The 27,418-nt window shown below is 42.2% G+C and overlaps 1 long non-coding RNA gene across 1 annotated transcript in view; it reads left to right on the plus strand.

Annotated features, from left to right (window-relative positions):
• The window catches only part of LOC126980684 (uncharacterized), a 52,842-nt gene that overhangs the window by 14,385 nt on the left and 11,039 nt on the right, over positions 1–27,418 (plus strand). The window contains exon 2 of the long non-coding RNA XR_007733463.1: positions 3,414–3,504. This is a non-coding gene — a long non-coding RNA (uncharacterized LOC126980684). The remainder of the gene's footprint in view (positions 1–3,413; positions 3,505–27,418) is intronic.

Here is a 27,418-nt window from a genome sequence, read left to right on the forward strand (position 1 = left end):
TGGACTAAAACACGAGATTGGGTTAAAGAAGGGAATTTATCAGAAAATAAAGAATGGGGAAACACATCTCAGGGGCCGGTACGTCGAACTATCTAGATTAGTTAAGAAAAACACCAGGATAGCAAAAAAGAACTATGAGATCAAAGTAGCAAATGAGGCGAAAAGTAATCCTAAGGGCTTCTTTCAGATGTATAGAACAAAAACACGGGAGAAAATTGGACCGCTGAAATCAAACACAGGGGAGCTAGTAGAAAATTACGAAAATATGAGCACATTGTTGAACGACTACTTCCTTTCAGTATTCACACAGGAGGATCGAACGACTATACCGGAAAGAGTTCAGGTGTACGAGGGCGGGATGGCGATAAATTGAGGATATAATCATTACCAGGCAAGTAGTTCAGGATGAGATAGATAAGCTTAAGAAGAACAAGTCGCCAGGTCCTGACGGGATATTTCCGAGGGTATTAAAGGAGCTAGGTGATATAATCAGTGACCCACTAACCGACATCTTTAAGATGTCGGTAAATACTGGCTATGTGCCGAGCCTATGGAAAGTAGCTAATGTGACGCCGATTTTTAAAAAGGGGGACAGGTCAGTTGCTTCAAACTATCGCCCAATTAGCTTAACATCGGTTATAGGATAGATGCTGGAGTCCATAATAGCCAGGAACATTCGGGAGCATTTAGAGAAACATAGCTTAATTCACGACTCGCAGCATGGGTTCACAAAAGGTAGGTCATGCCTCACCAATCTCTTGTCCTTCTACAATAAAGTATTTGAGGCGGTTGACAGAGATGAAAATTATGATGTAATCTATCTTGATTTTAGTAAAGCGTTTGACAAAGTTCCTCACCAACGACTGCTGCTTAAATTACAGGCTCACGGAGTAGAGGGTAAAGTTTTGAACTGGGTCAAGGCGTGGCTTAGCAATAGGAAGCAAAGAGTGCAAATCAATGGTAAAAGATCTGACTGGGGATGTGTTACGAGTGGGGTCCCACAAGGTTCGGTATTAGGTCCACTTTTGTTTATTATTTATATCAATGACTTAGACACAGGAATTAGTAGTGATGTTAGTAAATTTGCAGATGATACCAAGATCGGTAGAGTAATTGAGTCGGATCAGGACGCTAGTATTCTCCAAGGTGAACTCAACAGATTATATGACTGGGCGGATAAATGGCAGATGGAGTTCAATGTAGGGAAGTGCAGTATTCTGAGTGTAGGTAGGAACAACCCCTCACATAACTATTGCTTAAATGACACTCTCATAAGTAGGTCTGGGTGCGAAAGAGATTTAGGGGTCTTAGTGAGCTCTGATCTCCGTCCAAGGGCACAATGCATTCAAGCTAGAAATCGAGCTAATAGGGTACTGGGATTTATTTCAAGGAGCGTAAGCAACAGAAGCCCCAAGTCTTCCTCAAACTATATTTAGCATTAGTTAGACCTCATCTTGACTATGCGGTTCAGTTCTGGTCACCCTACTATAGAATGGATATCAAAATGTTAGAATCGGTGCAGAGGAGGATGACTAAGATGATTCAGGGGTTGAGAAACTTGCCATACGAGGAAAGACTCAAACAGTTAAACTTGCATTCTCTAGAAAGGCGAAGGGTGCGTGGAGACATGATCGAGGTTTATAAATGGATGAAGGGCTTTAATAAGGGAGACATTCATAAGGTTTTGTTGGTAAGAGAACCGGGTAGGACACGAAGTAACGGGTTTAAACTGGATAAATTCAGATTCAACAGGGACATAGGCAAAAATTGGTTTACTAATAGGGTGGTGGATGAGTGGAATAGGCTTAGCAGTCATGTGGTGAGTGCCAATACAATTGTCACATTCAAAAATAGACTAGATAAATTCATGGACAGCGATATTAGGTGGGGTTAGATACACGGGAGCTTAGGGTCAAAGGAGCTGCCTCGTACAGGCCTACCGGCCTCTTGCAGACTCCTGCGTTCTTATGTTCTTATGTTATGTTCTTTAGGTCAGCCAGTTCATGGAGGGATTTGGAATTGGGTGTGTATGGGTGGTCTTTACCCGCTGCGAACCTTAGTGTTGTATTTTGGACTACTGGTGTGTGCGTGCGTGTGTGTGTGTGTGAGGGTGGTGTGCGTGCGTTTAGTTGTAGTATATTCATTTCCATATCTACATCTGAATACTTCACTGCAATTGCTTTTTTTTTCATCAGTTCAAAGTGTCTCTGCTTCTGTGAGAAAAGTTGCATGTCTTAAACATTACCTCTATTTGTAGTCTTCCCCTGTTTGTTTCGTAAGTTTTGTAGCCCTCTTTCTGGACATAATCAGGTCTCTTCTGTCAACCTACCTCTTCCTTATTATTTACCACCTTATATAGCCTTATCAGGTCTCTTCTTCCCTTCCTCTTACGTTGTTATGTATTTTTCTTGTACGCTTTCTTCGTACTGTAAGCCCACCAAACTTGGAACCATATACCCTACAACTTTGGAACTCTATATTCTTTCACGTTTTCTTATGTCCTTTTTGCGAGGGTCCCAGAGAGTCACTGCATATTCCAGTTTTAATGTTATCACCATTATTTTTACCATCATGCCGTCGGCCATGTAATATAATACAACCCTCATTTGTTAGCATTTTGTATATATGATCCCGAAAATGCAATGACTATAATCTTTTCGGTATCAGTGTTTTATACCACCACTTCTAAGTGTCTTTCTTCACCAATTCTTTTTGCTCCCACTCCTTGTTTGTCGTTAGTTTCCTGTGAGCCTGTATTTACTCTTTACCATTTCCAACACGTGACATCTCTTAGAATTAAATTACACTTCCCACGTTTATCTACATTTATACACCTTATGTCCCCTGCCACAATCTCTTCGTTCTTTCACACTCCTCATCAACTTTGTCTTCTGAAAATAGGCTGACACGGCCGCTTAGTCCATCAATCATATTATACATGGAAATCAAAAACATTATTGATGCCAACACTGACTCTAGTGGGACTCCTGTTGTGGCTTTCCCCCTTCAGACTGCTCGTCCTTTATCAATGTTCTTATTTGTTTTCCTTGTAAGAATTTTCTATGAATTTCAATAGAGACCCTTCGCCCCTTCCATGTTTTTAAAAATTCATGACAACCTCTTATGTGGGACCTTATCGAATGCTTTCTTCATATCCAAGTATACCCACTTCACCCATCCGTCTCTTTCCTGGGAAGGTCAGAGGTTAAACGTTCTGTAGCGACCAGTCTTGAGGTGCATAATTCCTAACGTGAGTCTATTGGTTAAGACATGTTGTAGTGCACCAATGAGTAACCTAACTATGAAATCAGACCAAGGTACTTCATAACGTATTTTTATTCACCTTCCTCGTGTGTATCTCTCCTTTCCCCTTGATCCTGCAACACATTTCCATTTCTTCCCTTGATTTCCAGGCCGGTTCTCTTCACCTCGTCAATACCCTTCGTCGAGAGTCTTACCGGAGGCAGTTGTCGATTGAGCTTCAGGAGCAGCGGGAGTGATGAGGTTAGTTGAGGAGGCGCGTCTGTTGCCTTTGATCTGTGTGTGAGATAGTCATTAGCTGGCATCCTTACCTTCTCTCTCTCTCTCTCTCTCTCTCTCTCTCTCTCTCTTGAATAATGAGAGAGAGAGAGAGAGGTGTGGTATTATAATCTATATGTATCTATCTGAATATCTATCTGCATATATCCATATATTTGGGGAGGCAAGCGTGGTGGAAGCAGGATGGCAAGGCGAACCAGGCTATAACAGAACGGTGAGCAGTCAACCAGTTGCAAATGAACGGAGCAATGGAAGGCAGTGCATTTTGGGGTGAGGGTGTATGAGCTGAGTTGCAAGAGGTCACTTTGGTCATTTAAATTTGCTAATTATTCTGTTATTTCCATCTGAGATCATTTAACTGCGGATACACTCATTACTGCCTGGTTCAGTGTACCCATTCACTACCATTTTCATTTTCTTGAATTCCATTTTTGACGGACCGAATGATTTTTTTTAACGTGTATAAATCATTTTGATCTCTTCTGGTTATCCCATAGCGTTGTATTCAGCTACCGAGCAACCTACGCTTTCCAAGTAGTACACACATTTATGATTTTCAGTTTCCGAAAATGAAAATTTCTTGTCACAATTTTAAACGAATTATAATGATCCAACGTCTATTTACTATTTAAGGAACTATCATGGAATAGTCTAATTTAGATTATACTTCACTATTGGAAATAATTACATGAATAACGTCAGTACGAATGTCTAATATTATTTTTATTGATATTTTTTTTCTGAGGACCGGTATTAATCAAGTGCGTGAAGCCTTGGTCGAGAGTCTGAAATAACTAGATCCTCTACGAAGTGAGATCGTCCATAAATCGTTTTTGTTTACATGTTGACCAATTTTACATTAAGTAGTTCAGTCTCTCTCTCTCTCTCTCTCTCTCTCTCTCTCTCTCTCTCTCTCTCTCTCTCTCTCTCTCTCTCTCTCTCTCTCTCTCTCTCTCTCTCTCTCTCTCTCTCTCTCTCTCTCTCTCTCTCTCTCTCTCTCTCTCTCTCTCTCTCTCTCTCTCTCTCTCTCTCTCTCTCTCTCTCTCTCTCCTCTCTCTCTCTCTCTCTCTCTCTCTCTCTCTCTCTCTCTCTCTCTCTCTCTCTCTCTCTCTCTCTCTCTCTCTCTCTCTCTCTCTCTCTCTCTCTCTCTCTCTCTCTCTCTCTCTCTCTCTCTCTCTCTCTCTCTCTCTCTCTCTCTCTCTCTCTCTCTCTCTCTCTTCTCTCTCTCTCTCTCCGTTTCCTTCTATTGGAATGCCGTTGGTGATGTTCTGCCTCACACCCTCGGAAAGAAGTTTATTTATTAGTCAGTCCTTCCTGGGTACACGGCTGCTCTGTCCCTTCGCCTGCTGCCCTTTCATAAGACGAATTGTGTTTTTAAAAGCTTCGGAGAACTCCCAATCCGATTTCCCTCTTTCCCCTTTTACTGGTATCCTCTTTCCGCGAGTTGAAATTAAAGTGCGAGTAGGCGGTGGCTGAACGGATAGCAAGACGGCCCCGCGTTCAGGATCCCCGACCGGTGCCACCAAGCTGGGATTTTTCAGCCGCCGCCGAGTGGCTTAAAACTACTCACATTCTGTCCAGAAGACCACTTATCAACCCGGACTCTAGAATCTAGGATTAAAGATGAGCTCCGTGAGGGCAGCATGAGCTAATGCAAGATGGCGCCACTATAAACACTCGCCTGCGCCAGAACGGGCTGGGCCGACCATCAGGACCCACCGGGAAGAAGCCTTGGACCGACCATCAGGATCCACCGGGAAGAAGCCTACCGGCGCAATAGGCCAAGACGTAAAAACAAAAAAACAAACAAAAAAAAGGCGGGAGAAGGCTGGGTGGGCTGTCTGGGGGTCTGTGAGGAGTGTACATTAATATAAAAGTTTTTGTTTCTCCTCTTTGTTGCCACCTCTGCTTGGTGAAGTTCTCGTCAGATGAGGAAAAGTTAATTGGGAACACCTTTACGGATTCGGTTCTAATTGGCCAATCTCGTCACTTTACAGATATATCACGTTTCAATTGGCGACAGTTCCTTACTTTGTTGCATTTTTTCTGCTTTACACCCATTCTCCCATTTCCATATACTAACTTGATTTACACGAAGCATAAACACTTTTAATTCACTAACCAAAATTCCTTCGTAAACATATATAGGGCAACATACCAGCACTGTGTAAACGCGTGGCTTGACATTTGCACCTTCCGCAGCCGTGTATATAAGCCTCGTGTGTCGGCCTTGAACTCACACACTTGTCTCAGCCACACGAGGACGCCGTGCCGCAGCGGCACTGAAAACTGAAAATCGTAAATATGTCACAGCGACAAGGGGCTTGTACGTACCGCAGACCTCGGGTTCACAATGCTGAGGTGGGCAAATGGACTCTTTGTTGCTAGATATTGATACTTGACAAAGTTTTCATGAAGCTTTCACTAAACACGGAACATTAATAAAAGGGAAAAAGTCCAAGAACCTTAAGAACTTGGAGAGTCATGACTGTAGATTGAACTGCAATTCGTGCGAGGATGGTGAACTGTGAAAGATTATTATCACGGCGCCTGAACTGTGCGGTTCAGTGTGTTTCGGCAAAAATACACACCCTTCCTGAAACTGATTTTTTATGAACAAAATAATTACAATTCTGCAAGTCGTTCTTTTATGATAGAAGTTCAGCGTAATGTGTTAGGGGCACAGGGCACGATGAAACTAAAACAGAACAGTCGCGAAACACACCATAACTCCTTGTAATCAGTTATTTGCCATCTTCCCTCTTTATTCTTGCATATAGCAGACATCCAAATAAGACGGTCGATTAAAGTAGCATCATCTTTTTTTTTCATAATTGCTGCCTGTAACGCCACTAGACTTTCTTGAGGGGCCCTTGGACGGCCCCATCCACTTAGTGGAGCAGGCTAATTTTATTCATAGTGGCTGCCGTGGCTATGACTTGCTTGACCAATGCAGCCCTCCTGGTGCTCTTATCGACCCAAGTCACTGAAGTTAGGTCGACTGAAGATCCGGACAGCATGCGGGTAATCTTTCGCCACTCGGCGTTGACTTAAAAATCAGCGTGTTTTGGTGGGACTCGAACCTAGTCCACGCTAGGTCCTCAGGCTCACCACGCCCGCTCGCTGACCACTCGGCCACCGCCTCCTCTTTTTTGCTTTATTTTTACAGTTCATCTATTCATTTATTTCTGAACCTGAGCTTATACAATTTATATCGGAACCTGCAACCATTGATGGTCTTATGAAGCAGGGATATTCGATTATTAGCTCGCAAACATGCTGACGCTCTCACGCCCACACACACACACAAAAAAAAACTCAATCTTTCTCCTTGGGCAAAATGTCAGAAAGATCTTTATCTTAAGCCACTGAGTTGCTTCGAGCAGCTTGCCCTGTGCAACATCTAATGAGATTAATTCCCACGCATTCTTAAAACCTACATATAAGTATCATGTGGTAAAAAACTCAATTTGAAACAAATATTCACAATTAATTTACTTAGGATCGCTGGTAATGTATACGGTGAATCGGGTCGTTGTACGAGATAAGTACACAACAACGTAATTACGTGCTATTATGTGCAAGGAGATGTAGTGAGACTTTTTCAGTTATACAAATTAGGGCTCAAAGGTTATATGCATGAAAAAGCCTATAATTCGACTATAACTTTTTAGCACACCACAATGTTTGGCGGCAGTAAGGTGGGCACTACCATTAAAAATAGATCACTGCTGGTAGCCTTCAGCACACACACACACACACACACACACACACACACACACACACATACACACATATCGTTGCCTTGAAGGGTGGGCTTTAGGCTTATCTCTGTGCGGTTGTTTCGGTCATAAATTTTCCTTCATACGATAGAAGTGGAGAAGGCGATGGAGAAGATGATGCGGAGAGCCGAAAATCAATGAACGAGGGAGGAAGAAGAGAGGCAGGAGGCGACTTTTCCTGTATTTATATCCAGATGGGGGAGGAGGAGGAGGAGGAGGAGATTAAGGAGGAGGGGACTGTGGAGGAGGAAAGGCGGGGCTACATGAGCGTAAAACTTGCTCGTCGTATTTCTTCACTAATGTGATTTGATTCTGAAATGTCGAAAACCATAACCCTCCAAAAGAGGAAAATATAATTAAGAACATAAGAACGCAGGAGTCTGCAAGAGGCCGGTAGGCCTGTACGAGGCAGCTCCTTTGACCCTAAGCTCCCGTGTATCTAACCCCACCTAATATCGCTGTCCATGAATTTATCTAGTCTATTTTTGAATGTGACAATTGTATTGGCACTCACCACATGACTGCTAAGCCTATTCCACTCATCCACCACCCTATTGGTAAACCAATTTTTGCCTATGTCCCTGTTGAATCTGAATTTATCCAGTTTAAACCCGTTACTTCGTGTCCTACCCGGTTCTCTTACCAACAAAACCTTATGAATGTCTCCCTTATTAAAGCCCTTCATCCATTTATAAACCTCGATCATGTCTCCACGCACCCTTCGCCTTTCTAGAGAATGCAAGTTTAACTGTTTGAGTCTTTCCTCGTATGGCAAGTTTCTCAACCCCTGAATCATCTTAGTCATCCTCCTCTGCACCGATTCTAACATTTTGATATCCATTCTATAGTAGGGTGACCAGAACTGAACCGCATAGTCAAGATGAGGTCTAACTAATGCTAAATATAGTTTGAGGAAGACTTCGGGGCTTCTGTTGCTTACGCTCCTTGAAATAAATCCAGTACCCTATTTGCTCGATTTCTAGCTTGAATGCATTGTGCCCTTGGACGGAGATCAGAGCTCACTAAGACCCCTAAATCCCTCTCGCACCCAGACCTACTTATGAGAGTGTCATTTAAGCAATAGTTATGTGAGGGGTTGTTCCTACCTACACTCAGAATACTGCACTTCCCTACATTGAACTCCATCTGCCATTTATCCGCCCAGTCATATAATCTGTTGAGTTCACCTTGGAGAATACTAGCGTCCTGATCCGACTCAATTACTCTACCGATCTTGGTATCATCTGCAAATTTACTAACATCACTACTAATTCCTGTGTCTAAGTCATTGATATATATAATAAACAAAAGTGGACCTAATACCGAACCTTGTGGGACCCCACTCGTAACACATCCCCAGTCAGATCTTTTACCATTGATTTGCACTCTTTGCTTCCTATTGCTAAGCCACGCCTTGACCCAGTTCAAAACTTTACCCTCTACTCCGTGAGCCTGTAATTTAAGCAACAGTCGTTGGTGAGGAACTTTGTCAAACGCTTTACTAAAATCAAGATAGATTACATCATAATTTTCATCTCTGTCAACCGCCTCAAATACTTTATTGTAGAAGGACAAGAGATTGGTGAGGCATGACCTACCTTTTGTGAACCCATGCTGCGAGTCGTGAATTAAGCTATGTTTCTCTAAATTAATTATATGGTACATAACTACAAATGCTAACCATGCCCATGAAGGTTTGTTAGTTGTTGTTATTATTATTATTATTATTATTATTATTATTATTATTATTATTATTATTATTATTATTATTATTATTATTATTATTATTATTATTATCATTATCATTATCATTATCATTATCATTATCATTATCATTATCATTATTATTATTATTATTGATATCATTACCATTATTGCTTTTATCATGGCTACTATCATTGTTATATTCAGAGAAGAATTTCTCTCTCTCTCTCTCTCTCTCTCTCTCTCTCTCTCTCTCTCTCTCTCTCTCTCTCTCTCTCTCTCTCTCTCTCTCTCTCTCTCTCTCTCTCTCTCTCCAATAATCTGACAGGATTGAATGATAATTAGGACGCCTGGAGACTGGTGTGATTCCGTGGTGCCACTCTGTCGCGCGTATCAGCAATTCCGTGGCACCACTAACTACCTACGAGATGCAGTGGTTAGCGTCCTTGGCTGGCAAGTCGGCGTGCAGTCCACTCAGCTGTTCATCCTTCTTTACGGGATGATCGATAAATGAGTACCTGGGGAAGCCTGGGGATGGTAAACTGTGGTAACCCGAATGTCAGACTGGTTCTCACCCACCACAAGGCTAGCTCGAACGGCCAACGGGATGGAGATGAGCACTGCCTTCGCGCGCAGCCATAGCTTATGCTCCTAATTTAATGAATTACACCCAGTAGCACTTATATGATGTGGAAAGGCTCCACACGAAGCATGAACCATGAACAAGGGAGTAAGGAAGGGTTGTGTCCTTGGCCCATCACTTTGCAATACTTGCATTGACTGGGCTCTAGGCAGAGTTGTGGATCTTTGTCGTTTTGGAGCATCTGCTGCCAATAACACCCATTATAGTGTCATCTGAAAACTTTGATAGGGAGGATAGTCATATTCCAAAGTCGTTGATATATAGAATTAAGAAAATTGCGGCACTCCACTAGTGACTGGAAGCCATTCAGAAGGCTGCCCTTTCAGTAACAGTCTTTGTTTTGTGCTGGTAAGCCACCCTTTTCGCATTAACCCTGGGTCACAAGGCTTTGCCGGGATTCCAACAAGCGGCCTACTAATGAGATGATGTTCAGCTTGTTCTTGATAGCAAGAACTGTAGTGAAGAGTATATGTGATGATTAATCAACATATTAGTTTTATTTTTGTTATTCAATTTTACAGAAGTGACTACGTTACAACAAAAATGTTCAGGATGTACAGGATAATAATGGCGTATAGCTTATTATTGTGCGTAAGTCAGATCCATAAACGAGCCACCGATTATTTTCTTATTGTTGTAGTTAGTGTTTTATTTTCGTATGTATACTTATCATTGGTGTTGCTAATGTAGTGATGGCTATTCGAGACATTGAATATACAAGCAATTACTTACGGCCTAACAGACCTTGGCGGGCCGCGGCACACTCTCGCTATGCCTCACCTCGGCGCATCCGTCACCGGCGAAGTAATCCAACTCGAGGCGCGCAAGAAACCCCAGAAAATGCTTCAGTATCCCTAAAGACCGTCTCGAGGAAGGGCTAAGAAGGTGGGATTAAAGGGTGAAGGAGAGTGTGGAGGAGGAGTTGGAGGCAAAAGAGAGAGAGAGAGAGAGAGAGAGAGAGAGAGAGAGAGAGAGAGAGAGAGAGAGAGAGAGAGAGAGAGAGAGAGAGAGAGAGAGAGAGAGAGAGAGAGAGAGAGAGAGAGAGAGAGAGAGAGAGAGAGAGAGAGAGAGAGAGCGGAGAAAACTAGCTGAAGAGGAAAAAGACTGATGAAAAACGAATCCTTCCCTTCCGAGGTAAATAAGCTAAATGCCGTTCCGGATAAACTTGAAATAACCCGCAGACAAAACTTTCAAGAAAGCATGAAGCGATTCGGGAATGCATTACACCTGCGCTACCTCGGCCTGTACCTGTCGTGTGGCGCTCTTGTAGTGGCTCTCTTAACCTTCAATTGCATCTGTCTTCAGGGGTACGTGCGGTAACAGTGGCTGCCTTGTACTAGTGGTGATGGTGGCCCCTTGTAGTACACGCTTTACCGGGTACTTGTAGTGATAATGACTCTTGTATACGCTTTCCGGATACTAGTAGTGATAGTGACTCCCTTGTATACGCCTTTCGAGTACTGGTAGTGATAGTAGCTCCCTTGTACACGCCTCGTCTGGCACTTGTGGCGATGGTGGCTTCCTCGTACGTTTAATGTTTGTGTATTTCTGGACACTTGTGACAAAAGTAGTCCTTTGTGCCTCTCTCTCCTGTTACTCGGCATTCTAGTCCTTACCTCTGGGGACGTGGAGGTGGCTGAAGGTCGCCTAAATACTTGCAAATGTTATGACGTGGAAACTGACCTTTCTGTGTAACATGATATGCAACACTCTTAAGGGTGAGAGCTCAAGATAATTCTGGGAAAGGAAATGTGTAGGGCAGCGATACATTTTGCCAGTAGGTTTTGCAGGGTGGATATTATGTGGAAATGAATAGCATGTTAAGTTACTAATTACTCTTAATCTTCATGCAGGAAGTTAAGTACTTGAGAAGATTGTAAGTGTGGTGTAGCTATCTGAACTTGACAATTCTGTAATATAATTTTTGTTTTGTTTTTCATGCCGTCCCGTTTCGTTTATTCTTTTTCCCAGACTCTCGTGTCTAAGTAATGTCTGTTTGAGGACGTCCAGCTTTATGTATTATCCTCTTTTTAAGACGAGTACTTATCTGTACAGCTTCACTTTTAAAATACCCAACGGCGATAATGCTTCGTAAATATGTTTGTTTTTAATCATGTTATATATGACGTATTCATACTAGTATTCACATGTTGTACCATGGCATGAATTGGTCCTTCATTTTTGCAACAGTCGTAAACCTGGATCTCGGCATGAAGGAAAGCTCACTTTCAATGGTGTAATTCCTCTCTCTTTGTGCTTAAATAGTTTTCATTATTATTATTATTATTATTATTATTATTATTATTATTATTATTATTATTATTATTATTATTATTATTATTATGCCTCCGGGGTGCAGTGATTAGCTTCCCTAACATCGAATCTGCGAGCCTGGGTTCGAATCTGGTTCTGGGCAGTCGGCGTGCAACCCACCTAGCTGTACATTCTTCCTTTCGGGTAGGTGGATAAATGGGTACCTGGGGAAACCTGGGAAAGGTAAACTGTGGTAACCCGGATGTTACACCGGTCCTGTGACAGGCAGTAGTCTCTAGCGCCACAGGCTCAAAGGGCCAACGGTACGGAGGTGGGCACCGCCGCCACGCGCAGCAACAGCGTATGCTCCAAACTTTACCCTTTACTTTCCCATTCGGGTTTCAGCTTATTTCTCGTGTGTATTACTTCCTATATGTCAATGACTTTATATTCTTAAGAGTTTTACGGATCCATTCTAATTTGTTCTCATGCAATCACCGTGGATCACCCTTTGCCGTGCTGAATATTTGCTTAGTGTTTGGTTTGTTGTTGACGCGTGGCCAAGCCTGTCTGTCTGCTCCCCCTCGCGGCGAGTCGCTGCCCATTGACACGTCGCTGTGCTGTGTACTCTTCCGGCCTCTTCCTCCTCCGATGCTCGCACTCTCCGCCTATTTGCTGAAGTCCATGAACCCAGGGCGATAAGATGCTTGAGAGAGAAAGGCAAGCAGCGGGATGATAGCGAAAAACAAGCGGCTTAAGGAAGAAAGGAGGATGTAGAAAGTGGTGAAAAGTAAATATGTAGGATTAGTGAATTTTCTTCACTTACTCATGCGTAAAGTGTGTTACAAGTAGATTATACATGTGCCTTCGTTTGTGTGGGTTTGGGGGGGGGGGGTGAGTGGGTGTGAACGTGCGTGTGTAATTCACCACCACGGCCTGGTCACGAGTTGGACCCAACATCGCCATCAAGGACCCTCCCGATTGGAGCAAGCTCATTATAGTCGATGTTTGGGGTACAGCTGGGACCTTCACACACCACACACTCCATCCCTCTTGCTCAAGGGAGGACAGTAACCACTCCTTGTCAGCTGAAAAATCCAGGCATGACCGGGGCTGGAACCTTCACCTGCCAGACCGTAGCCTGGCAACACAGAGCTTTAACCACCGGAGCGGTGTGTGCGTGTGCGTGTGCGTATGCGCGCGTGTGTGTGTGTGTGTGTGTGTGTGTGTGTGTGTGTGTGTGTGTGTGTGTGTGTGTGTGTGTGTGTGTGTGTGTGTGTGTGTGTGTTTTATTAAAAAGCACATGAAAAGAAACTCGGTGTTCAGTAAAGGAAAAATAAATATTGGCGGGAAAAAGGTTAGGCAAGTAATTTTACGAATAATTAAATCGGATCATGCAGATAAAAAACAGAAGCGAGGCACAATAAAAGAATTTCAGTATGGTAAAGGAGCATTGCGTTAGAGAGAGAGCGGAAGGAACGGGTGTGCCACGCCCGGAGAACATTCTGGGACGAAGGAAGGGCGAAGGGACGGAAAAAGTGAGGGAGAGATAGCAAGAGCAAAGGAGGGAAGCTGCAATAGCGGCATCACGGGGCGGGGCGGGAAGCTCAATACTTCTGAATACTTAAGTGGATCGTCGGGAGGAGAAAGGTCATCAGCATGAACTTCTCTGGAGGTATGGTGGTGGTGGATGCCTTTAGGTGGAGGAAGAGCCAAAAGGAGAGAAAAGAAGAAACGAACTTTATAATTATTTTTCGTCAGACCTCGGTTATAAGGTGTTTTGGCCTCCGTGGTGTAGTGGTTAGCGAGGAATTTGCAGGCCCATTTTCGACCCCGGCCAAGACAGTCATTGCACAGCCCGGCCAGGTGTTCCCAGGTGTTCATGATCCCCCTTAGTCTGGTCGATAAATGGGTTCTCGGAAAACCTAAGTTGAAGCAATATTAAGCAAGCCTGATGTCACAGCCTCCTCGGGTCCTCCGGTAATGGATTTTTACTCCCCTCTGGCTCAAGCGACAACGAAATTAGCAGCCTGTAAGCTCCCCACTTACCTTACATTTACCTGATAAGAGAAACGTTTGTGTAAGACCAATTATTCATATTTTTTTTAGTCACAAAATTGTAGTGCTGAGAGAGAGAGAGAGAGAGAGAGAGAGAGAGAGAGAGAGAGTAGAAAAAAGAAAACATTATTGACATGGCGCACTTCTTTGTCCCGTCTCATTAAGAATAATAATGATTTTAAGAAAGTTTAATTCAATATAAAAGTTAGTAGCATCAACCTTCCCTGCACTCTTGGTCGTGTTTCTCTGCAACATTCCCCTTGGAGGCAGGGATATGTCAACCGTGGCATATTTTTCTTTACACATTTTTTTCGTCAAGCACCGGCCAGTACATTTTTGTTTATTTCCTCTATGGTGATTGTTGATCAGGCACTTGTCGACACTTGTAATAATGGGGTAGACAAACACTGAATAAACTAAAGTCCGTATAACTAACATTACCCACAGTGATCATCATCGTCTCAGTCATTTTAGTCCGCTGCGTGAGAAACACATTTTGCAACATCTTTCATTTCTTTGTCAATTCAATTTTACTCAATCTTACCTGGCAAAGATTCTGATTTAGCATGTACACCTCGTTTTATGTCAGTCCTGACTTCTCGTACGCTTCTTAGCTGCCATTCTGATACTGTTTATTCTCATGATATGATGCGCAGGCTCATTACAGAAAATTAAATGTCGCTACGGTAGCTTCATCCATTGTCTCTTCCTTAAATAATTGTACTTGCTTTCTATATGTTATACCCAACGTTAATTTGTGAATCCCTCTTTGATACTTCCAGCTGTTTTTGTAAAGGTTGGTGTTCATGTTACTTTGTTTGGGTTCTGCACTCATTGTTTCTCCTTTTTTCCAATCATGATTTGCTGGCCACCTGCTTTATGGATATACTCGAATTTTTCTGCATATCCATCTTCAGACCTACTTCAGAGTCTCTGTAGTTTTTCGTTCATTTCCCAAGTTTGCCTCTGAATCTATAAGCAAGACTAACTGCATTACATTTACGAATCTAACGCTAATATGTATTCACTGTATCCTGATTTGCAAACAAGTTCATAAATTATGTATGTTGGCTGACACTGAACACTGGACGACAATTATTGACGTTGGTTGACGCTGTATGATCATTATTAGAAGAATTTTGGAGCTTACGATTTTCTAACTTAACAATTGACTTAATTGACATAGAAATGCGAATTTGAATGGTCCAGGGCGGTTACTCAGTTTGTAATGAGGTCTGCCTCTGTGACTGCTCTTCATATCTCCCGTGGGACACACACTTCACGACTTGGTTAAAAATGGTTCGCGGCAAGATCTTTTGGCAACGCGGGTCAAGTGTCTGGGCGCGTGAGGGGGTCAGCGGGAGGGTGATTGATCGTCTCGTTCAGTGCTCGCGGCTCCTCGCCCTGAAGGTTTATCTCGAAGAGGAATAGCCGGGCGCGATTCAGTGTGTATAGCCATTGGTGTGTGTGTGTGTGTGTGTGTGTGTGTGTGTGTGTGTGTGTGTGTGTGTGTGTGTAACATTTCACAAAGTTCAACATCACTATGGTTCACAAACACAGTGGTCGCCATCCCTTGCTCACTCGCGCGCGCACACACTTGCACACAAAAAAAGTAACTAGATCTTTAAATGTTCCATATGAATACTATGCTGTAACTTTTATGGTATTGCCCTTCCCCCCCAAAAAAAATGTGAAGGTCAAAGCTTGCTGACAAGTATCCAGTCAATATCTTATCATTATCAATTCTTGAGTCGATTGAGAACATACTAAGAAGACCACGACTACGACTTTCAAAACACATCTGAATCGTGTACATAAAACATAATTCTCTTCCTCTACGCGAGTTAGAAATTTATACAGGAGAGAGAAGGGCCCGGATCGACAGCGGCGTGCCGGATGCCAGTCCCTGCTGCCACCGCCCTGACTCGTCTCCAGCAGCCATGTATCTTTAATAGGAGGAAGATAAAGTCGCTCCACCCACTCAGCCGGCCAGGATGATTACGCGACAGACCGGGGAGTGGATACAGCTGAGAGGGGAGGAACCCCAGACTTGTGTCAGCGAGAGAGAGAGATGATATATGATATGATATATGATATATGATATATGATATGATATGATATGATATATGATATGATATGATATATGATATATGATATATGATATATGATATATGATATATGATATATGATATGATATATGATATATGATATATCATATATGATATATGATATATGATATATGATATATGATATATGATATATGATATGATATATGATATGATATATGATATGATATATGATATGATATATGATATGATATATGATATATGATATATGATATGATATATGATATGATATATGATATATGATATATGATATATGATATGATATATGATATATGATATATGATATATGATATATGATATGATATATGATATGATATATGATATATCATATATGATATGATATATGATATATGATATATCATATATGATATATGATATATGATATATGATATATGATATGATATATGATATGATATATGATATGATATATGATATATGATATGATATGATATGATATATGATATGTGATATGTGATATGATATATGATATGTGATATGATATATGATATGATATGATATATGATATGATATATGATATATGATATGATATATGATATGATAGGATATGATAGGATATATGATAGGATATGATATGATAGGATAGGATAGGATAGGATAGGATAGGATAGGATATACAGCCAGCCATGTAGGCAACTTGGGGGAAGGTCATTCAGCGTCAGGTTAAACTCTTAATTGTGTAGGGAAAGTTACACAACATGAGCAAGTACCTAAGTAATAGGCGCACCTAACATCACCAAATGTGGGGTACAAACTTGGCGGAGGGACTGTTTTTGTGCTTCGAGTTAAATCCAAGTATGTGCTTATCTTTGTATTCATTCATACACACGCTGGTAATATTTCTGTGGTGTTTGATTCACTTAATTAATTGAGTGAAATGCTATTGTGATAATCAGCCACAAATTCGTGTCACTAATAAAATTGAAATAGTAATGTAAGTTATGCCTCCATGAAATATACACAAATAGATAAATATGAAAGCTCACGAAGTCCCAATAAGTGACATCACCTGATTTGCGCAGAAAAAATATGCTTATTTAAGGAATCTGACACCCGCAAAATGGCGTGCGCTGTTGCCTCGGCCACAGTCGTCGTATAAAATATGAACGTATTTTCATATTATAGTTCTGCTGTTTACTCAATGTTTTGTTCAAGAAAAAGAATACTCATAATTTTAGTTATTTTTTGGTTATAAGGATTCTTTACGAAATACAATTATAACATTACCGCCTAAAGTTGGGAAACGTACTGAATCCTGGATCGGCAATGGTGACGTTAGGTGCGCCCATTGAGGACCGTGTAGAAGTGTGTGTCCGTGTGTGTGTGTGTGTGTGTGTGTGTGTGTGTGTGTGTGTGTGTGTGTGTGTGTGTGTGTGTGTGTGTAAGCATCAACATGTAGAAATTTGCTCTACAAGAAAGTCTTAGCGTGTTTAGTAATAAAGCGAAGAGAGGCCAATTGTGTGTCTGGCAGTCCAGGATATAGAATGTCGGGTATGTGCAGGTGTACATCCCCTTGTACAGCTCTGTAACATACTATAGCATAGGCTCCGTAAACAAGGTTGAAGGCGTAACTTCCTGTAACTTGTAAAAAATTATTCTAGTGCGTAGACATTGTTTTTTTTTTATAAGTAGAAGGACCGCAACAGTCGTTTTATATAAAATCAAGAAACACCGCAATAATATTTAAATTCATGTTGTATAATGACCCCGTATACAGTGTAAAAGATGATTTACGTGTAGAACGAAATGACACTCGGGCTTACTAAGTCTTGTAGTAAGTGGAGAACAGTAATCTCGCTCCGTCGCTATACGCTGCTCGGCCGCGCCTTCTCGCCCGCCCGGCTGCCGCTGCCCCTTCCTGGCGGGCCAAAAACTGTTCGTTCTCCCGCCGCCGCCGTCTCAGCCGCCTTGACTCCATTACCATTTTTATTGGCGAATCATCATATAAATGGTGTCATCAAGTGGCTCATCGCGAGACACTCATCACCATGAACGCCTTCGATTCCACCTACACCGTTACCGAAGGTATGGACAAACCCGCCCCCACTGCCGCCGCCGTTATCACCACCACCACCACCACCACCACAATGATTAGAGTTGGTATTGACGACTTGACATCCCCTCCATCCTCACCATCATCCCCATTGACACGACCGTTACTCGTACCACCACCACCACCATCATCATCATTACCCCCACCCACCATCACCACAAACACCACTACCACTGTCAAGCTATGCAAGTTTCTATTACCAACTTGACACCACCATCATCCCTCCCACCCACCCCACCCCCATCGCCAATACCAGCAGAGTTATTATTAGAGTCGGTATTGCCGTCTGTACACCACTACCACCACAGCTTTTCAAGAATGATGTTTTCTATGCCCTCTCTGGCCTCAACCCTCAAAAGGCTTATGGGCCTGATGGAGTGCCTCCTATTGTCCTAAAAAACTGTGCTTCCGTGCTGACACCCTGCCTGGTCAAACTCTTTCGCCTCTGCCTGTCATCATCTACCTTTCCTTCCTGCTGGAAGTACACCTACATACAGCCTGTGCCCAAGAAGGGTGACCGTTCCAATCCCTCAAACTACCGTCCTATAGCTTTACTTTCCTGTCTATCTAAAGCTTTTGAATCAATCCTTAACCGGAAGAATCCAAAGCACCTTTCCACTTCTGATCTTCTATCTGATCGCCAGTATGGGTTCCGCAAGGGGCGTTCTACTGGCGATCTTTTTGCTCTCTTAACTGACTCTTGGTCATCCTCTCTTAGCTGTTGCAGTGAAACTTGCTCAGTTGCGCTAGACATATCGAAAGCTTTCAATACGTCGAATGAAAGCGGACAAGTTATTGGTCACACGCACACGCACACCCACACACACACACACACACACACACACACACACACACTATTGATATGAAAAATAATTTTGTTTAACATGCAATGTAAGTATTAATGAGACTTTTCATCCATATGTTGCAATCACAGTTGCTTTTGACACATTCAATCGGAATATTCATGTTTAGCAATGGAAAAAACGTGAACATTCGTGTATTTATGAAAGAGAAAAGGAGTATTATTCAGTCTCAATATATTTTGCAATTAATATATAGTACTAGGAATATAAGTATTCAGAGCATTAAAATTCTTAAGTAGCTAGAATTGCTGATTAATTTATAATGAGGATTGATACAATAAGACAAAGCAATGGCATGTCGTGGAATATGTGCCAAGAATCCAAGTGCTGGAGAGGCCTGAGGTTGAGGCAAATGTTTATCAAAGTTTATAAGAAAAGTATATTTATATAATTTTCACTGTATATATTTATTCAAGTCTACTTAGGAGAAAAGTTATGATTCCCTTGACAATAGTAAAATAGTATTACATAAATCTACGTAGATTGTGCATAGAAATAAACTTCCCAGGCGTGATGGCCGCGTACTGAAGGACGTCATATTTAGACCTTTCGGAGCCGCCGCTGAATGGAAGGCTAATGACGGTCCCATAGACGGCAGAAAAAGAGGAAAAAATTCGAAGTTTTTTTGTTCTATCCTTTCCCCTTTGACCATCCGAGAGTTGAAAAAAACTGTGTGTGGTGACACGTTGGAAAAATGAAGACGCGTAACATTGAAATGAGGAACTTCAAAGATCCAAATGTTCCGTTCCTCACGTCTATGCTTATACGCATCTGTTGACACACTATCCTGTGTGGTTGCCTTCTCATTTCTATTACCTTTAGGGGCAGCATGTTGCGATTATTTTATTTTTTAACTACAGAGGGGGCAGCTCAGGAACGGTACTCTTCTCTTGAAAAAGTTCAAGTGGTAGGCAAGAGGAAATAAAGACGAGGGAAGCTTGCTCCATTGTTTACCAACGTAAGGGATAAAAGAATGAAGATGCTGGTTGACTCTTGCATGAGGAATTTGGATAGAATTTGTATTTGCAGGGATGAGTAAAAGTTTTCATGAATATATATATATATATATATATATATATATATATATATATATATATATATATATATATATATATATATATATATATATATATATATATATATATATATATATATATATATATATATATACCCTCATGAACTCCCTCAAACAATATAAAAATAGTTTTGAAATAGGAGTTTAGTAGACCAAAGTAGGCCAAGAGAGAGGAAAGAGTGACGGGATAACCCTGGTGCTGCTCCCCTACCGCTCCTCCAATCAAAGTGATTCAATTTAATCTCACAAATTTGCCAATTTAAGTTATCGCCTCATCGTCTGTCCGGCTCTCAAACTGCATAGCGTGAGAATCTTCTGCCTCCATGTACGTAAAAGTCTGGCAACTTCAGTTTGTTTGTCTTTGTCTGTCGGTTTGTTACACACACACACACACACACACACACACACACACACACACAGAGTGATGGTCTTGTTGGTTTTGCTGCCGCGCATCGTGAACCTCAATTTGGCGTGATTGCCAGCTGGCCGGGTAGAGTTGCTGAGTGTAATTTGGTTTTATATATTCTATTTCACTGACTTGCTCCCTGCTCTTCACTCTGCGGCCAAGTGACGAAGAGACATACTTCCTGTTTGAAGTTTTATTTTTTTACAAATGGCGATCGAATAACGAAGGTCTCACACCAGACCATTAACTTTTTTTCATTATTGCTTTCCTTTTTAGTTCATAGAATTTAATAAAAAAGATTTTTTATGGATTTCTTGGCAAGAAGAAAAGAAGCGTCCCGTCAGCATTACTCATCGGCATAGTGATAATTATATAGTATCTTATAACTATGTCCTACGTAGAGAAGACTTGGAGCACGGCACACAGCGCTCCTTCGTATTCTGCAAGTTCTCTTCCGTATTCATTTATATTGAGTTTGTTTTGTTTGTTTTATGGTTTTGCTGAATAAAACATATTTCATTCATATCGGAATAAATTCCCCAATACAAACACACTCCGAGTATCAGTATGGATTTATTGAGAAATACATTACAAATGGTGTACGCAGATGCCCAATATTCAGTTGTTTCGAAAATAGACACTAATGTTTTTTGTTCCTCACATCATTATTCTTTATAAATGATTCGATAAACGAAAGTTTTGAAAGCTTAGAAATGAAGGAAAAGAAAAGTTGAAAACGTCGCAACAGAATGATGGAAATCGTCACGTTTGAGCAGTTTGCAGAAATGTATCTCGGGAAAGCCCGATTGGCCTCATCTAATATTCCGGCGCCTCGGGCAAACTTGTGTGATTGAATTTTCTGAAAACTTACCCTGGCCTCGATCCGCCCTCAGCCGCGACGTCACGGCCGGCCACAAGCCTGCCCCGCGTCCAGCAGCTGGGCGGCGCAAGTGTTGGGGCTGCCGAAGAAATAATCCGAGTCTTAGCATTCCTCGATCGATAAATATACTGGCTTGAGGCAGGCGTGAAGTTAATGTTCCTTCTCCTCCTCCTCCTCCGCTCAATCCCTCCCTCATGATTCAGGGGCCTCGGCGACAATCACAAGTCGTCTCCAATTATTTACAGGTCGTGAAATAGGTTGCGTGGCGGCTAAAATACCTTTTCCGGTGTTCATGTTATCATCATTAGCTGTGCGTGCGCCGCGGAGGTCCTGCTAATTGCCGAGCGACGATAAGTTCCGGCAGTGTAGAGTCATGTGGTGACGGTAGCGGGACAGGGTGAGGAAAAGGGCAGAGGAGAGGTTGGAGACGGGTAGAAACAGGCGAAAGAAAAGGGGTGAAGTAGAGGCTCAGTAGGGGAGGGAAAACACAGGCGTCAGATGCTTGCACTGAGCGCCTCCAGGATGTGTATGTGTGCGTGCTTGTGTACTTGTGAGCGTGACCCAGTGTATGCCAATGTGTACGTGTGCCTGTATCTGCTAGCGTGTGCGTGGTTACGTGCGTGTGTGTGTATGTGTGTGTGTGTGTGTTTGCCTTTCATTAAGAGTCCGTTCATCTCAAGGTCAGGGATCAACACAAGGAACAAACAGAATAATCTCTCCGACGCGAGGCTCGAGATATCTCAAGTAAATAACAATAATAACTTCATAAATATTCATTAACTCCTCTCCTTGTGCCTTCATCTTTTCTCCTCCTCCTCCTCCTTCCCACTTTCTCTCTCTCTCTCTCCCACTTCTCATTCGCCTCCCCCACTATTTTCTCCTCCTCCTCCTCCTCCTCCTCCTGGCTTCACGAGAGATTGCGTGCCTCAGGTGGTATCAGATCTTCCAGGAAAGTAACGTGTCATTACCACTCAGGCAAACAAGGAAACACACTTATTTTTTGACTCCTTATTGAAAGCTTTGTTCCCTACCTACACGTGCATGCGTAACACACAAATATATATATATATATATATATATATATATATATATATATATATATATATATATATATATATATATATATATATATATATATATATATATATATATATATATATATATATATATATATATATATATATATATATGCACGAGACAAGTGATGTCGTTGCGTTGTCAAGGATTGTTTCATATGCTTTAGAAAGCCAAGAAAGTAAAGGGATAGGATTGTAATTTGACGGAAAAGAGCGATCACCCTTTTTAGGCACACGTTGTATGAAGTCATACTTTCAACGGGTAGGCAGGTGTTGAAAGGCAGGGACGAAAAAAGTTTGACCAGGCAAGGTGTCAGCACGGAAGCACATATTTGAAGAAAAAAAAAACAATAGGCGACATCCCATCGGATCCATAAGCCTTATGAGGATTGAGGACAGAAAGGGCACTGAAAACATCACTCTTAAAGGAATTTCAATAACAGGCATATGAGAGTCAGAAGTGGGGGATCAGTCGGAGGAATATCCACTAAATTGTCCAGATTGGAATTTTTAGAAAGTTTGAGCGAAGAGTTCAGCTTTAGAGACAGGTGTGACAGGTGTTAAACCATCAGAATTAAAGAGAAGTGGCAAATATGAAAAAGTAAAATTGTTAAAATAATTTTGGCAAGGTGCTAGAAGTCTCTGGGGTACCATGTGATCATTATTATTGTCAGTTATTGAGAGAGAGAGAGAGAGAGAGAGAGAGAGAGAGAATATTCAAATATCCTTGCACGTGATGCTTTTCTGACAAACTATAGGAGAGGACTTATGAAGGAAAAAAGGAAGATATATGAACTTAGAGTAGGGGACTGGAGGGATGGAGAAAAAAAAAAGGTAGGCAAGGGACGGTTACTGGAGAAAATGAAAGTAAAGGCAGGGGAAGGGAGGATAGCCGATGTGTCAGGGGAACATTGCGTCCACTTATATCTGTCACTGAGTTGTGTAGTACATGTATTTTCTCCTCTCTCTCTCTCACACACACACACACACACACACACACACACACACACACACACACACACACACACACACACACACACACACACACACGGATTAGTATTCCAATTCCGGTCTTTATGCTCGGTATTCATATTTTCTCCCGTACCAGCTGTGGGTGTTTTTGAATGTCTTTATAATATTTTTTTATTTCTATACTTTGGCGTCAGGTTCTACTTATCGCTTTTCCTCCTTCGCTTTGTGTGGCGCGTTAGACATGATTGTTCCGTAAGAATACTTTTCTTTCTTTGATGTTCATTATATTTTACTTTAATTTCCGTACGAAGCATTTTTGGGCACCCCTTCAGCGTTTTTATTACCTCTTTTTTTAAATATTGGTGTCTTTATTTTTCTTCCTTTCGTTCTCTTCCTCAACTGCCTCCCTTTCTTTTTCCTCGTGTTTTTGCTCGATCTTTTGTATAAGTTTCATAATCGTCGCTCATTACCGACTTCGTCATTAGTAATTGTATTGCCTCGACTTCCTCAAATTTATTCATTATTCTGGAGTTGCTTTTCTTCCGACAATATTTTAATCAAGTTTTTCGTGTCAAGACGCAGGTGTGCGAGGGAAAGGAAGTAGAGCCGTTACACACGACAAAATCAACTGTGAGCATACGCCATAGCTTTCAGTTTCTCAAGTTGAAACACAGAATGGTTCACCTTGAGAGTCTTCTTAACTTGTGTTGTTTGTGTGTAGCAATAAGTTTATGGCCAGCAGAAAAAAAGCAGTACTCCATAATTATAAAACACCGCAGTTTGGAGGATCAGTCTACTTACGAGAATGTGATCAACATTCTTAACTACCCCTCTGACATTGCCATGGCAGGATAAGCAGTGAATTGAATTTATGGTGTTGGTACCATAGCATATGGGGAGGTGGTGGCTGAGTGATTAGCGTGCCGGCGCCGCGTTCAGGGGCTCCAGGAGGGACAGGGGCTCAAATCCGGGCCACCGCACAGCTGAGATTTTTCAGTCGCCGCCGAGTGGCCTAAGACTACCCACATGCTGCCCTGAAGACCACCCATCAATCCGGACTATAGATTACCTCTCCAACGAGAGGCCCAAAGATGAGTTCCGGGGGACAGCATGAGCTAAAACAAGATGGCGCCTCTATAAACACTCGCCTTCACCAGGGCCGACCATCAGGCCCCCGCCCCACCGGGAACAAGCCTACCGGGGCAATAGGCCGCGACGTAAAAAAAAAAGTCAGTGACATACATATATATAGCCAGTGTCAGAAGTCGTTGGGGGTCACTGGGTAAATTCAGAGAGTTTAATTTATGATATTCTCTTTGATATGACATCTCAGTAGTATGCCTTACCAGTCTTTGCTTTCTAAACTGCCCTCTTTCGGATTCTGTCCCTCTCTCTGTTCCTTTACCTCCACTTTTCTTTCCGGCGTTCTATCTCTGCGGTGGTAGACGGTCACTGCTCTTCCCCTAAACCTATCAACAGTGGCGTTCCACAGGGCTCTGTCCTATCACCCACTCTCTTCCTGTTATTCATCAATGATTTTCTTTCCATAACAAACTGTCCTGTCCACTCATACGCCGACGACTCCACTCTGCATTATTCAACTTCTTTCAACAGAAGACCATCACAACAGGAAGTACACGACTCCAGACTGGAGGCTGCAGAACGCTTAACCTCAGACCTTGCTATCATTTCCGATTGGGGCAGAAGGAACCTTGTGTCCTTCTATGCCTCAAAAACTCAATTTCTCCACCTATCAACTCGACACAATCTTCCAAACACCTATCCCCTATTCTTCGACAACACTTAGCTGTCACCTTCTTCAACACTAAACATCCTCGGTCTATCCTTAACTCAAAATCTCAACTGGAAACTTCATATCTCCTCTCTTGCTAAATCAGCTTCCTCGAGGTTGGGCGTTCTGTATCGTCTCCGCCAGTTCTTCTCCTCCGTGCAGTTGCTATCCATATACAGGGGCCTTGTCCGCCCTCGTAAGGAGTATGCATCTCACGTGTGGGGGGCTCCACTCACACAGCTCTTCTGGACAGAGTGGAGTCTAAGGCTCTTCGTCTCATCAGCTCTCCTACTCCTACTGGTAGCCTTCTACCTCTTAAATTCCGCCGCGATGTTTCCTCTCTATCTTCTATTGATATTTCCACGCTGACTACTCTTCTGAACTTGCTAACTGCATGCCTCCCCCCCTCCCGCGGCCCCGCTGCACACGACTTTCTACTCATGCTCATCCCTACACTGTCCAAACCCCTTATGCAAGAGTTAACCAGCATCTTCACTCTTTCATCCTTCACGCTGGTAAACTCTGGAACAATCTTCCTTCATCTGTATTTCCTCCCGCCTACGACTTGAACTCTTTCAAGAGGAGGGTATCAGGACACCTCTCCTCCCGAAATTGATCTTTCTTTCGGCCACCTCTTTTAATTATTTTTTGGGAGCAGCGAGTAGCGGGCTATTTTTTTATTATTGTTTTCTTTTTTGTGTGCCCTTGTGCTGCCTCCTTTGTTGTTAAAAAAAAAAAAAAATGAAGCCTCACGTGCATTATATGTTCATCATCCAGAGTAACATTCACAGTTGGCAGCTGCCGTCGGCTAGCGTTTCCCTCCAGCGGCGAACACCTCTTTTACATGACCCTCGAGTGTACCTTTATTTCCTCACCGCAAAGACCGATACTTGAAGATATTGATATACCAGTAGTAACGGCACAGACAGAAGCCAGAAGCTGTCAGTCGCGGGGACCGATACTTGAAGATTTCGATACCGGTAGCAGCGGTACTGACAGAAGCCAGAAGCTGTCAATCGCGGGGCGGCGAGGCCTCATTGTCTCAGTTCCAGTATCGGTAGCTGTCGGCGTCTGACATTGAGGTGTCAGCTACTCAAACGGTGATTACAGGGACCGTCGTGATGTCGGTATCGACACTGAGAGGAGCAAGTGTAGTATGTGCTGGGTGTCCTACACACACGGAGTCGAAGACGCTACCACGACCTTGTTTAGTGTAGGTCAGCAGGGAGGCTAGAGAGAGAGAGAGAGACGGACGGACGGACGGACGGACGGACGGACGGACGGACGGACGGACGGACGGACGGACTGACGGACTGACGGACTGACTGACTGACTGACTGACTGACTGACTGACTGACTGACTGACTGACTGACTGACTGACTGACTGACTGACTGAACATGCTTATGGTAATAATAGTCAGGATCAAGCTGTTGTCGCCGTGCTCTCGAGGCCACTGTCACGCGCCAGGCCCTGGCCGTGTGTACGTACCGCTTTGAGTGTTAAACAATGGAAGTAATCGCATTCTCTCCATATTTACCTTTAGTTTTAGACTGACTGACTGACTGTAAGGTGGGGTAGCTCGAGTGGTCAGCAGCGTGACCTCAGTCAGGTCATTAAGTGTAAGTCAATGCTAGGTCAAAAAGTGTGTGTGTGTGTGTGTGTGTGTGTGTGTGTGTGTGTGTAATGGCACTACACATGCTTATGGTAATAATAGTCAGGATCAAGCTGTTGTCGCCGTGCTCTCGAGGCCACTGTCACGCGCCAGGCCCTGGCCGTGTGTACGTACCGCTTTGAGTGAATGGAAGTAATCGCATTCTCTCCATATTTACCTTTAGTTTTTATCATAATTAATATTATAGTAGAACATTGAGAGCAATAATAATGATAGTAATTAAAATAATAATAATAATAATGATAATAATAATAATAATAATAATAATAATAATAATAATAATAATATTAATAATAATAATATTGATAACAATTATAATGATAATGATGATAATAATAATAATAATAATAATAATAATAATAATAATAATAATAATAATGGCAATGCTGATAACAATACTAATTTTAAATAAGTAAATAAAAGAGAATAATGTGATAATAATATTAATTAAATAATTAATATAATATTAATATATAGTAGTAAGTGATTGGAAGGCCTGCAGC

This window comes from Eriocheir sinensis, chromosome 45 (genome assembly GCF_024679095.1).
Source record: "Eriocheir sinensis breed Jianghai 21 chromosome 45, ASM2467909v1, whole genome shotgun sequence".
Classification (NCBI taxonomy): Eukaryota; Metazoa; Arthropoda; class Malacostraca; order Decapoda; family Varunidae; genus Eriocheir; species Eriocheir sinensis.